This window comes from Arvicanthis niloticus, chromosome 10 (genome assembly GCF_011762505.2).
Source record: "Arvicanthis niloticus isolate mArvNil1 chromosome 10, mArvNil1.pat.X, whole genome shotgun sequence".
Classification (NCBI taxonomy): Eukaryota; Metazoa; Chordata; class Mammalia; order Rodentia; family Muridae; genus Arvicanthis; species Arvicanthis niloticus.
Window position 1 is genome coordinate 35,301,214 of NC_047667.1, and position 14,384 is coordinate 35,315,597.

Here is a 14,384-nt window from a genome sequence, read left to right on the forward strand (position 1 = left end):
CTCAGTATAGGACAGACCCTTTAGTATTTAGTACAATTTCAGTGTACTGATCAGTCTCAACTGTAGGAACGCAAAACTTCCTAAACCAGCAGTACATACTTACTAGCTACTCAATCTGTAGTTTGTATGAACATGGCACTAATGACTCAGTCAATTGAAAGCTTGGTATAACTGTAATGGGGTAGAAAAATTTTAGCATTGAGAACTTGTGGAAAGTGTCCTGATCATTATAGAAATGTTGGTGGAGGGTAAAATGTAAAATGTGACCTCTCTTTTACATACCTGGACACAATGTAAAAATATGTGCTCCATCCCCCACTCCTGCAGCCTCTTTCCAAATCTACTGGCATAACCAGCCATGTGCTGAAACCTCTGATATTCAGGGTCAAATGAAACCATTTCTATTGGAATTGATTTACCTAAGGTATTTCTTACAGTAATTGAAAGCTGACTGTCACAATTGTTAACGATTCCATCGTGGTTTATTCAAAATGAATAGACATCAAAAGAATGTACACTGATCTAAAGAAAAAACAAATAGGGCATTTGTACCAAATAAAGTTACAGTGAAGAAAAATTTATTGAACACTGTGCTGTAATCCAGCAACTTGGCTTAGAATAATTAAGAGACAAAATTTTATTTATTTATTTATTTATTTATTTAGACCTTCACTTTTTTTTTTTTTTTTATTAAAAACAGGTTATTTTCTCCCACAGTATATCCTGATTATATTTTCCCCTTTCTTTAATTCTCCCAGATCTTCCCCTCTTCTCCTCCCTTCTAGATCCACACCCTTTCTTTCTTTCATTAACAAAGAATAGGTTTCTAAGAAACAACAACCAAAGATGACAAAACAGAGTATAATATGAAGCAAAAAAACCCCATATATCGAAGTTGTATATAGGAAGCCAAGAGGAAGAATCAAGATTTCCAAGAGCAGGATAAGAGTCAGAGAACCACTCATTCTCACAATTAGAATTTCCATAAAACATTAAGCAAAGGGCTATAATATAGATCTCTAGGATCTCCTGGAGACTCACTTGGGCTCTGTGAGTTTATGTACTCATTGCTTGATTGATTCAGAGGACTTTGTTCTCCTGCTGTCCATGTTTCTCTTTTTGGAAGCCTGCAGATTGCCTTCCAGTATCAACGATACTGGAATGTAGAGTGAGGGGACCATGTAGGCACCAGCTCAACAGTTTTATGTTCAGTGAGTTGTGGGAGGTGTTGTTCTTGGCAATTGACCCCTTTGTCAGTTTGCACAGAGCTGCCCTTTGTCTTAGAAACAGCCTGAGTTGTTTGTGATTTCATAGAATTCCTTGGGCCAACAACTCAAGTGAATGCACTCTAATTTTGTTATTGGAAGCGTTGCCTGGCTATGAGATGTTTAATTGAAACTCTATATCCTTCATTAATAGGAGTCCCCATTAGGCTCACCTTCATAGATTCCATGGAGTTTTGACTGCAGCAGGTCTCCAACTAGCCCTTGAAATCTCCCAATTCCAGTCACCTCTCTCAGTATTTCTCCTTTCCTTCCCCCTCATCTGATGTCTTCTTGCTCCCAACCCTGCATGCACTCAGTACACCTAGAAAAGGTACAATATTTCCTCGTCCTAGGGAGATCCATGCATCTCCCTCATCCCCCACCCCCCCTTTTAACCTAACCTTTCTGGATTGTAGTTTGATTATCATTTACTTAGGAGTTAATATCTACTTAGTACTGAACACTTGTGCTTTGCAAGGACTTGTCCTTTAGGATCTGGGTTATGTTACTCAGGATATCTTCTTCTAGTTTCATTAGTTTGCCTGAAAATTTCAGGATGTCACTTTTTAACAGTTAAGCAATAATATACCACATTTTCTTTAACTGCTTTTTACTTAAGGGATACCTAAGTGGTTTTCTCTTTTTAAATAGTATGAATAAAGCCACAATGAACATAACTGAGCAAGTGCCCTTGGGGTAGGATGGAACATCTTTTGGGTATATGTCAGAGTGGTATACTGAGTGCAGGGAACCATGAAGTTGTTCTGGCCTAGCTGCCATAAGAAGTATGTGTCATAGGTTTTTCAGGTTGGAGTTCATGGATTCTGGGGTATGAAGGGCCTTAGCCAATGAAATGTTGTATTTCTTCCTATGTTCTTTCAGAAGCCATGGAAGCATAGAAGCTTAACAGGACTATCTGTTTTAGTCATTAATCTTGTGTACCTTGCATATCTTTCAAATTTCATTGGATGCTGAAAACTATAAATGTATTGATCTTGAAAATTGCCATCCATTTTAATCTGTTTTTTATGAAAGTATAGAGTCTGATTGTTCTAAATAGTCCTACCACAGCTTACATTTTGCTGTTCACCCTCTAACTAGTCTACCTTCATTCTATATGTACAAATAAGTTGACCTTGGTGTGGTAATTAAGAGCAGCTCTTAAAGGAAGTAGACCCTGATTCAATGGAGGGTGGAAAGGAACTTAGAGAAATAGAGGGGTGAGAAATCTTAACCTAAATCTACTATGTGAGAAAAAAAATACACTTTTAGTAGAAGAAGATAAAGGAATAGGTAAATTGTATTCAGAAATTATTTTGGAAACTATCAGAGACCATCAAGTCTATTAAGATAAAACCCATTCACTTGTTCAACAACAAATTTCAAATCTGTTCTTTAAAAGGAAGATGATAAATAATATTGAAAACTAAAACTTGGATAGCAAAAAAAAAAAAAAAAAAAAAAAAAAGGTCCATGATTCAGACAAGAAATTAATTGGATGGGAAAGGAGAGCAGTGAATGATCTTTATGAAATTTTCATGTTTGTAAACAAAGGGTATGATTTATGTAATTATTTTAACCTCACTTGTCCATTTTTCATATTGCTATATCTAAAATATTATGAAGAAGAGATTTCCATCTTGGTTATTCTAGATTTACAGCTTTATTCCTTACACATAAGTTTCTAACTCATGATTGATTGGGGGTGGAGTATGGCATGAGATAAACACTTACTTCTTCCATTTTGAATGCACAATGATGAACATAGTTGCCCTCTAATTTCAGTAGTTTACACATGATACCCACTTCTTACACTTACATTTGTTAAACATACTAAATTACTCCTATTGTGTATTTTGGACATTTTTGTCCAATATTTGTTGACTGTATATGTATGAGCTTGTTTCTGTGCTATCTATAAATGTTTCATTGATCTCTATTTTCATGCTAGTACCATGTTATGACTAGTAGAGATTGGTGTGATGATTTGTACATAATTTATTTTTAAACCTAAGAAATATATATATATATATATTCTATATATAAATTATTCAAAATAATCCATAGTATTTTTCCTTGAAAAAAGTGGATGTAACATGTTAGCAATGTGTTTTCAACTGACATATAAAAATAAATTTGAAATTCTCATGAAAGTTTGGATTTATGTCACATTTTAATTATGTTTTTAATACTGTGCCTCTATGATAGCTTTTATTGTTGACAGTTTTACAAAGTAAGTAGAAAATGTTTTGAAATATTATTTCCCTCTTACACACATGCCATTATAGCTATTTTACCATCTTGTAAATTTTCAATCATCCAAAAAATTCCTATTTACTGAAACATACAGGAAAACAATAGAGAACTTATAAAATTCAGTAATTACATGGTAATCCTACACATAATTGATTGTCTGAGCTATTTGCTTTATTTCTGCACATGAATCTAATGAAAGTAATATTCAGAAATCTACTGGATCAATGCTATATATCAGGTTTTTAAATTTATTTTTTTATTTTTCTTATTGATATTCATGAGATACTGTAGCTTTACCATTGATTGGGTGAATATTTAGAATCCTTCTTTTGTCTCTACTAAATATATGCTTAATGTAATGTTTTGTTTTAGCTCCATAAGATTTAATGTTTTAAATTTATTGGCTTCATTGCATGTTTGTGTTTACCCCTAGAATCATTTGAGGAAATCATGCATGTTTTAATATTTCTGATGTGTGTACAAGTATATATGTTGAAAAGGTTAAAGAGGAATGTAAGCTTTAAACAGTTTTCATGTTCTGTGACCCTATGCTAATTTTTCACACCAAATTTCCAGATAAAAACCACATTTGTATTCATTTTTGATACATGACTAAGTATAAAACCTATGTGCATCTAATGTACTGTGTAAGGAGTTATCCACATCTTTGATAGTTTTGAAATTAAATTTTCATGTTAGATCACTACTTCTTTCTGTGAACTTGAATTTGTATATATATATCCAAAGGGCATTATATCAGTATGTTCATATGGTATCTGAACACTATTGAAAATTACTAAGGAAAGAAGACCACCTGAATATCTCTCAGAAAATAAATGGATAAGCCCTTAGAAACAGTGACCATGGGAATGTTCATGGAATTTTGTTTATTGCCTTGTTTGTTCTTTGACTATTTGTGATTATTGTCTTGCTTGTTCCTTGACTACTTGCATCTATTGTATTGCTAGTTCCTCAACCTAGAACTAACCCTAATACTTGCATGTAATTAAAATTGTATAAAAGCAAAAAAGAGAAGGGGGATGGGGGAGGGGAGTTTTATGATAGTGAAATGGGAAAATGGGAAAATGGGAAAATGGGAAAATGGGATGACATCTAAAATGTAATGAAATAAAATATCCAATAAAATGCAATACATATAAATATTGGAGTACTATTCAACAACAACCAAAATAAGATTAAAATTATAGTAACCATAGATAGAATAAAAAGTCATTACCACTAGGGAAATAAACCAGCTATACAAATACACAGCATGTAATTGAAAAACACACGTTCAATCAAGGGGATTTACTCACTTCACATTCTATAGCATCCTGAAAGATCTATCGAAGGGGTGTCATATTATACCAGTGATTTGTCTCATTTTCAAAATAATTATATATCATTTTTTGCTGTTTCTTTTAATTACCTTATGGCTACTAGTTTTTAAGATAAGTAGCAAAATATCTGTCCTTTGTTTTATATCCTTGAGCATTTGTACCATATCACTTTTGAGTGTTTGAGAGGAGAAAAGTGGATCCCAAGTGCTTGCTGACCAGCCAGGCTAACCAAAATAGTTAATGTTAGATTTAATAATATACCTTGTTTCAGTAAATATGATAGAAAGTGATATAGGGCAATACCTAGATCTGATCTCTGTCCTCCATATATGCATGCTTAAGTGAGTGTCTTTCTCCATGTACTGACATGCACACACATACACATTAAAAACTGAAAGGAAGGAATAAGAAAGAAAACAGGGGAAAGACAAAACAAGATAATTGAAAAGCATTGTTAAATGTACAGTGCAGAACTTAAAATAGCCTTGCAAAAAAGAGATAAACAAATACATTGATTAAATAAATATTCATGGATTCAAATTTTACTCGTGGATTCCTAATAATTATACACTTCAGGTGTAACCAATTTATTTATTTTGTTTAACTCAAGCCCCTTATTAAAATTATATATACTTATAATGCCATTGAACTAATTAAATGTAGGGGCATTCATAGTGTCAAAATTGAAAATATAAATGGCATTTTGTTCTCATTCATTTTTATGATGCTGTGTAGAGTAAATTCCAGGTCAGCTCTCTTACAGATAAGAAAAATGGAGTGGTGAGCAAAAAATTTAAGTTGAAGCTGTTGGTAAACAAGAGAATGAGGGAACAATAGCTACAAACTTGACTGAAAACCTCAGCATGTCTTCTATGCTCTCAGATGCACTCCCCCTCAGCTTTCTGTCAGAAATGAACAAGTCACCAATAGAGAGCAACCAAACACTGCAAAACAGGTTACAATAAGACAAGCAAATCCCTCATACCAAGGCTAGGAGAGAAAAAGTCCCAGAAATGTGCAAAAGAGTCAGAGACATACCAACTCCACTGCCAGTTCTGACATGGCCTTTGTAGGGTTAGAATAAAATGATTTTGACCCTTGGCATTCCATGAGTGTCAACAGCTGCTGGAGGCATAAGGCTTCTCTGTATAATAATGTATATATTTTTATATTTTATATTCCTTTGAGGAATATATTCCTTGTTAAAGTTAATGACCCCATGATTATCAGAAATAGCAAAGCCCCAGAGGTGAAGGTGTGACTAAGGTTTCATTGACAGCCCTTAAGGCTGTGAAAAAGAACTCTAAAAATATGAGTTCAAAAATACATAATTTTTCAACTAGTGCTGGTCCTTGACACTCAATTCTTAGAGTAGAAACTTCAAGGTAAGTCATTGTGTATTACCAGAGATGCTGGTATAGACCCTTGCAGGCCCAGCGATGCTGCTTCTGTCTCTATCAGTTCACATAAGCCCAGCTGTGTTTACTCAGTGGACCATGTCCTCCTGGTGTCCTCTGTTCCCTCTGATCTTGCAATTCTTCCACATCTCCCATGGTATTCTGGTATCTCTGAAGGGAGGAACCTGATTAAGGTCTCCAACTTAGACTCCCTTCCTGCATAATATCCTGTCTGTGTGTCTATGTACTAGTTCAAATCTGGTGCCTGAGGAACCCTCTCTGATACAACTGGGCAAGCCACCAATCTATGAGTATCACAGAAAATCATTTGGAATCATTTTATTGATTATATACCATAAGGAATATATAGAGAATTTATGTCAGATCCATGTAGGTTCCTAGACTGTTTATTCTAACTACTGGTTAGTTAGTTGATTCTTTGGGCTGTTTTCTTAAGGTGTACTTGAACCCGCTGATTCCTCCCTCTTTTTCTGGATTCCGAAATCAACACCAAATGTTTCGCTCTGCTTATACCACTTGCTGGATGAAGCCTCTCTGGTAACAATTATGCTAAATTCTAGTCTACAAGTAGAACAGAGTATGATTAGGAATCTTTTTTTTTTCCAGTTGTTTTTGGTTCTATCCTAGGTCTATGGACTATCCAATCTTAGGTTCCTGTCTATGAAGGCAGTGGGAACATGGGCTCCCTCACATGGTATATACCTCAAGCTAAACCAGATATTGGTTAGCCACTCCCACAAATTCTTTGCCACTGTGTGCCTATCTTCAGGCAGGACAGAATGTAAATCAAAGGTTTTATGGCTAGTTAGTGTTCAAGTTTCCCTTTTCATAAGCCACAGAGTGCTGTTCCATGCCAAAGAGATTAGAATGCAGTGATGAAGGCTTCTTTCCAGCACCAGCTTGAGGTCTCTACATCCTGATCTGTGTGGACATTGTCCTGAGAATATGGCACTGTCTTCAATATCCAGAGAACAACCCTCTGACCAAGTACCATTCTAGGTTGTTTAGACGTCACAGTTGTGGGGCGTGGACTAAGAGTCAAAAAATGAAATAAAACCTTTCCTTATCAAGTAGCTTTTCTTCCTTCCTTCCTTCCTTCCTTCCTTCCTTCCTTCCTTCCTTCCTTCCTTCCTTCCTTTTTCTTTTCTTTTCTTTATATTTTTGTTAATTAAGTTACTTATTTATTTTACATCCAGATTGCAACTTCCCCTCTTTCCTCTCCTCCAAGTTCCTCCCTCTCTCCTTTCCCCTCTCCCTCTCCTAATTCCCTTTTCCTCAGAAAAGGAGAGGCCTCTCATGGATATCCACCAGCCTGAGCAGATCAAGTTGCAGTAAGACTAGATGCATCTTCTTCTATTGAGGGTAGAGTAGAGTAGGCACCATTAGTGAGAAAGGATCCATGTGCAGGTAACACAGAGACAGCCCTTGCTTCTACTTCAGGAGTCCCAAAGGAACAAGCAAGACAATAAACACAAATAGTTGCCGGGCAGTGGTGGCACACACCTTTAATCCCAGCACTTGGGAGGCAGAGGCAGGTGGATTTCTGAGTTCGAGGCCAGCCTGGTCTACAGAGTGAGTTCCAGGACAGCCAGGGCTACACAGAGAAACCCTGTCTGGAAAAACCAAAAATAAATAAATAAATAAATAAATAAACACAAATAGTCAAAGAACAAGCCAGGCAATAAAGTTCTATGAACACTCCTGTGATCATGATCACTGTTTCTATGGGTTTATCAGGATGACTAAAACATATGAGCCAACTTCTCTGTCCTAGCCCAAAGTCATTTTCATGTCTGAACCCTACTTCATTGTTCTAGACTAAATTTAGATTACTGCCTGAAATTGCTTCTTTGTTCTAGCCTAAGATTTAGATTGCTACCTGAAATTACTTCTTTGTTCTAGTTTAATGTCAGATTCCTGCCTGAAACCTACTTCTTTGTCCATGGTCAATCTCAGATTCTCACCAAGCAGCCCATTTCATTTCCTTGTCCTTGGACCATGTCAGATTTTTGCCAAGCAGCCCCAAAGGCTCTCTGCCTCTTCCCCCCCCCCTTTTTTTTTATTTCATTAACAAGACTGAGCCTCACTTAGGTCATTCTGACAAGAATGCCTTTGTTAGTCCCTCAATCTAGATCTGACTTTAATACTTGCATGTAATTAAAATGGTATAAAAGCAAAAAGAAGGAGAGCGATGGGGTAGACGGGTTCTAGGGAGGGGAAATGGGGAAAAAGGATGACATCTGAAATGTAAATAAAAATATTCAATAATAAAAATATTAAATTAAATTAAAAAAAAAATAAAAGGAGTCCCCAAAGAAGATTCAAGTGAAAACTGTTACATAGTGGCAGAGGGCCTAGTTCAGTCCTATACAAGCTCTCTGGTTGATAGTTGAGTCTCTTTGAACCCCTATGGGCTTTAGTTAGTTGATTCAGTAGTTTCTTTGTAATGTCTTTTGTAATGTCATATAAGTGCATTTCCTTGGGGGACAGCTGTGGTGTAAGCATATTGAGGACCAGCTATGGTTCCTTTTCTTGCTTTCCTCCCTCAAGATGCCTCTAGTGTGAAAGGATGAATCAGAGTCTAAACAGGTGGGGTCTTCTGGATCCCCCTACCTTATTCCTCTTGTTCAAAGCCCTACCTTCTCCCCAACCCTGTCCTTTCCCTTTGTTCACCCCAGATATCTAATCTATTTGCAATTCCCAGTGAGATTTAAGCTTCCCCTGTTTGGATTTTCCTTGCTACTTAGGTTCTTTGGGTCTGTGGCTTGTGGCATGGTTATCCTGTACTTCATATGACTAATATTCACTTATAGCTGAGTGCATACCATGTTTGTCTTTCTGGGTCTGAGTTAGCTCAGTCAAGTTGATCTTTTTTAGTTCTAGCCATTTTCCTCAAATTGCAGGATGTCAATGTTTTTAATGTCTGAGTAATACCCTCTTTTGTAAACTTACTACCATTTATTATCCATTCTTTAGTTGAGGTACATCTAGGTTGTTTCTAGTTTCTGGCGATTACAAATAAAGCTGCTATGAACATAGTTGAACAAGTGCCTTTTTGTCATGATGGAACATCCTTTGGATATATGCCCAGGACAGGTATAGCTGGTTCTTGAGGTAGATAGAACACCAATGTTCCAAGGAGTTGATATATTGTTTTCCACAGTGGTTGTGCAGTTTATACTTCCACCAGATCTTGAGGAGTGCTCTCATTGCTCCATATCCTTGCCAGTATTGTATCATTGATTTTTAACCATATTGACTGACATGTATAGTATGGAATCTTAGTATTAATTTGCATTTCCCTGATGGATAAGGATATCAAACATTTCTTTACATTTTTCTCAGTCATTTGGAATTTTCTATTTTCAGGTCTTGAAGAGTTCTATTTTTTTAAAGTGTTTGTTTTCCCTGGCTTTCTTTGAGGTATGTATTTATTTCCTTCAAATGTATGCTTGTGTTTTTCTGGATTTCTATAGAATATTTATTTCTTCTTTACGGACCTCTATAATTTTCATATATTTAGGCTTAATGTCTTTTTTTTGTGTGTGATTTTGCTATTTTGTAATATTTAGGGCCTGTTGCCATAGAATAACCAACATCGATGAAGTCATATTGTCCTGGATGTTGTTCAGGTACATGGGTTTGAGGTGATTATGTATCTAAGTGCTGATTTCTCTGCTGTCTTTGTTAGATGAGGTGTTTGTTTGTTTTTTGTTTGTTTGGGGGATTTTTGTTTGTTTTTTGTTTGTTTTTTTTTTCCCTTGGTTTCTGCTTCTTTTGTGAATTTTCATGTAGCTTGTTGGCTTGATATTACCTCCTTTATTGTCCTGCTTGGCTGGGTATGCTTGCTGGTGTTGGAGGTGGAAAAAAAAAACCAGGGAGAGATGGTCTATATAGTGCTAGTTAATCCCTGAGGATTGGGTGTGGGGAACAGAGGGAGTGGAAAAGGTGCCCCTGCAGCCTACCCTATCATCTGGCAAGTGTGGCCTTTTTTGAGCAAGATATACTTTCCAGATTTGAGGGTGGGGGACTATAAGGAGAGGGTAGATAGGAGGCCACTGATAAAGGTCTTTGTGACCCAAAAGAGGAGTGGATAGTGGGAAGGGAGGCTGCATCTAGTGTCTGATTGCAGCACTTGGGCTGACCTTAAGAACTGTGTCTGGAACAACATAGAGTATCCATTTATTGAACCTTTGAAAGGGGCTTATAGGGGAATTTTGTAAGTATATATTCATATATACAACTAAAGATTAATATAAAAAAGATATAATCTCTTAATTTTTAGATATAATAAACAAAAAACAGTGAAGTGAATGAAGTTGGTAAGCACTGACATTTACACATACTATAAAACATGAAGTCAACAGTATTAAAGGAGATTTGGGATAACATTCTTTCTTAGTCCCTTTACAGGCATTGCTTAATTGACTTTTATTATTCAGTTAGCTCTTTGGCACAGTGACCTTTGTCTTCAATTTATGAAAGTTGCTTAGACATATCAAAGCATTAAATAAATATTTACTAAATAAACATTTTATGATCTTTCACCAGTCAGAATAATTGACATGTTTTGGTCTAGATTGTTTAAAAGAAGAATTGTTTAACCTATATCTCTAAAATGAGTTCTGGGATATTTTCATTCAATTGTTTATATTTGGGTTACAATGCCTTTCTTCTGTTTTGTGTTTTTCTTGAAATGTCATTTATCATTGCATTTATTTTTCACCTTGCTAATATTAGCCTTATTTATCTTTATAAAAAATAATTTTTCCATCTGGTAAACATATTTTTTGCATCATTCACAAAGTCATGTATTTTAGTTCAGTCTTAAATTTATTTTTATATTATAACTTCATTGGGTTTAATGAAATATTTAATAGTTGATTTTAGACAAGTATTAGATTCTTGAGAATATTTTATGAAACATTCAACAATACAGTAGTTCTTACATTGAATATCCTTTGTGTTTGTTTTATATTATTTATTAATCATATTCAACGTCATATAGTGTCAAAACCTGTGTAAAATACATAGATATAAAACTGATAAACAGATCAGTCAATACACAAACTACAATTTAAAGAATCTATTTTGACTAACAATTTTATATATTTTATCCCTTTTAGAGTCTAACCTTACATTGAAATACACACCTTGTCTTCATTTTTAAATTGTAAATATGACAACCTTACTATCTTAGTGTCCTATGGTTGTGAAATGACATTATTACCATGGTAACACTTATAAAGAAAAATGTTTCACATTTAATTAGAAATGGCTTGTATGTCAGAAGTTTCAACCATTATCATTATAGTGGGATACACGGTAGCCTACAATCAGACATGATTCTGGAGAGGTAGCTGAGAATTCTAACTCCTGATCCATGGGCATCAGGCATAGAGACACTGGGCCTGGTTTGAGCTTCTAAAACCTCAAAGCCCACTACCAGTGACACACTTCCTCCAAAAAGGCCATATCCAAACATTCAAATATATGAGCCTATGTGGCCATTCCTATTTAAACCACCTCACTTTATAAGTTGTCTTCTTTCAGAGTGAAAATGATAATATAATACAATCTACTTTAATAACTTGAACCTCTGCAAACTCCAAGTGCATTTCTTACAGGTGTCAGAAGACTTTCTATTCTACTTCTTTTGATTTTTTTAAAACCATTTCCAAGAGTTATAGAATCAGGATGATCCCAAGTCTGTGTAGCAGCTTCAGACCATGAAGACAGGCTGATACCACACTTTTATTTAAATTTTTTCTTGTATAAACAGTAATGGAAAATAGCATTGAAAACAGCTAAAAAATACTTAATGAGCTGTAATTCTATGTGGGAATCAAATAAATAATGGATGACTGTGAGAAATATTTTGAAAATATTTGAAAATATTTTGAAAATAGTAACCTGAACATGGGGCCAGAGAAATCTTCAAAACAATAAGGGAAAGGAAAATGTTCTATGCAGCCAAAAATGAGGCGATGTTAGGTAAATACATGACCTAAATGGTAATTGACATAAAAAAAAAAAGCCATTGTTTTGTCAGATTATTTCATGGTCCTTGATATTGAAGTAGTGAGATTGGTAAATGTTTATAATGATGAGAAAGAAGGCATAACACATTAGAAAACATTCAGATTTATAAAAAATAAGGACTTGGGACTGAAGAGATGGCTCAACCATTGAAAACACTGCCTGCTCTTCCAGAGGACCCAGGTTCACCTCCCAGTACCCAATATGGCAGCTCACAACTGTACTTCTAAGGTCTCATACATACGTGCAAGAAAACATCAATGCACATAAAATAAAAATCAGTAAATTTTAAAAATAACATATGAGAAAACATTAAAAATAATAACAAGCTAAAAATGTTCTACAATTGTTTCCATGTTTCAATGATTTTAAAATTAAGGAAATGTGGTTGAAGAGATCAGCTCAGTAACTTTGGAACACTTGTGCCCCTGGAAGGGAGAGGCTAATTAACATTCCAGGTCAGATTAGGAACTTTGGAAAGGTCATAGGACACTTGCTGGATGAGAGAGGCTGATTAACATTCCTCAGACCACAGAGGAAGGAACCCACCTGTGGGCAGGGAAGGCCCAGTGCATGTAGACACATTCCACAGGATGGAGCAACCTTTGCCACCTATAGACGAGGGAAGTCCTTGCCACCTCATTCCCTAAAGACCAATCAGTTTAAAAAGTCACACTGTTATGCTGATCACATTGTGCCTAATGGCTGCTGCTCTAAAAACTATAAAAACTGTCCAAAAGGGCTGCCCGGGGTCGGCTCTCCTTTTGGATGCAGGATGACTCCAGCATGCTGGAACAATGAAATTCCTCTTGCTTTTGCAGCGATCCCCCAGCTCCCTGTTGTTCACTCAGGGGGTTTCTGGTAAACTAAGGCTCGTGAGAGTCTTACATGGTCATGAGAAACATAGAAATTAACATGGAATATAATACATTGCCTAGATATGTCAGTGGTACAATACTTGCTTATCATAACCCATAGCCTTGAGTTGGACCTTAGTCTCAGAGTCTGTACCACCTGGGGATGCATCTATCTGTAAACACTAAACCCAACACTGTTGCTGTTGCTAAGAGGTCCTTGCTGACAGTAATCTTGTGTGGCTGTTCCTTGGGAGGTTCAGTCAGCAATTCACCAATGCAGATATGGATACTTAGAGCCACATCTGCATTGACTGAGCTCAGGGACCCTGGTAGAGGAGCTGGCAGAAGTACTGGAGGAGTAGAGGGGGATATCAACCCTATAGAAAGAACAACACTGGTTGGTATGACCACCCAGTTCTCCCATAGTGTAGACCACCTACCATTGAGTGTTCCTGGAGGGATCCATGGCTCCAAATATATATGTAGCAGAGGATGTCATTACCTGGCAGCAATGGGAGAAGAGGCCCCTGGTCCCAGGGAAGTTTGATGCCCCAGTATAGGGGGATGTTGGAGTATAGGGGCAGAAGAGGGTAGGGAAGCACTCTCATAGTGGTAAAGGGGAAGAAGGAGAGGGAGGAGAGGAGAATGTGGAATGGCAGTTTTTGGAGGGGTAATCAGGAAGTGGGATATCATTTGCAATGTAAATAAATGTAATGATTAATAAAAGAAAAGAAAATATAACATTAAAAAAAAGAGTCAGAAGACACTTAGGATACTTAGAACAAACACTACAATGCCCTGTCTTGATTGCAACTAGCAATGGGCGCAGGAAAATTGGCATTGGAATAATACAAAATTAATCTTTACAAAGTGCATAATTATATTATGCTTGTAATTCTAAAATGTAACATTTATAAATGACATCTGAAGAAAAAGTCAAAATTATAGTAAGTTGAGGATAGGACCCTGGAAGAGCCTACAGTTGGAAAGAGGGAACTGTTTGTACAAATGTTGCTAAAAGATTATAAGATTACAAAGATATAAGGGGAATAAATTCAGAGGTTCATTTAGCCACAGAATAAATGGAGACTACTAAAAGTATATTGAATCCAAATAACTGAGACAATCATTTGTAATCTTTTTTTAACAAACATTTTAACTGAAGTGACTAATATTCTAATAAACATTGCTCAATTAGTGACATTGTGC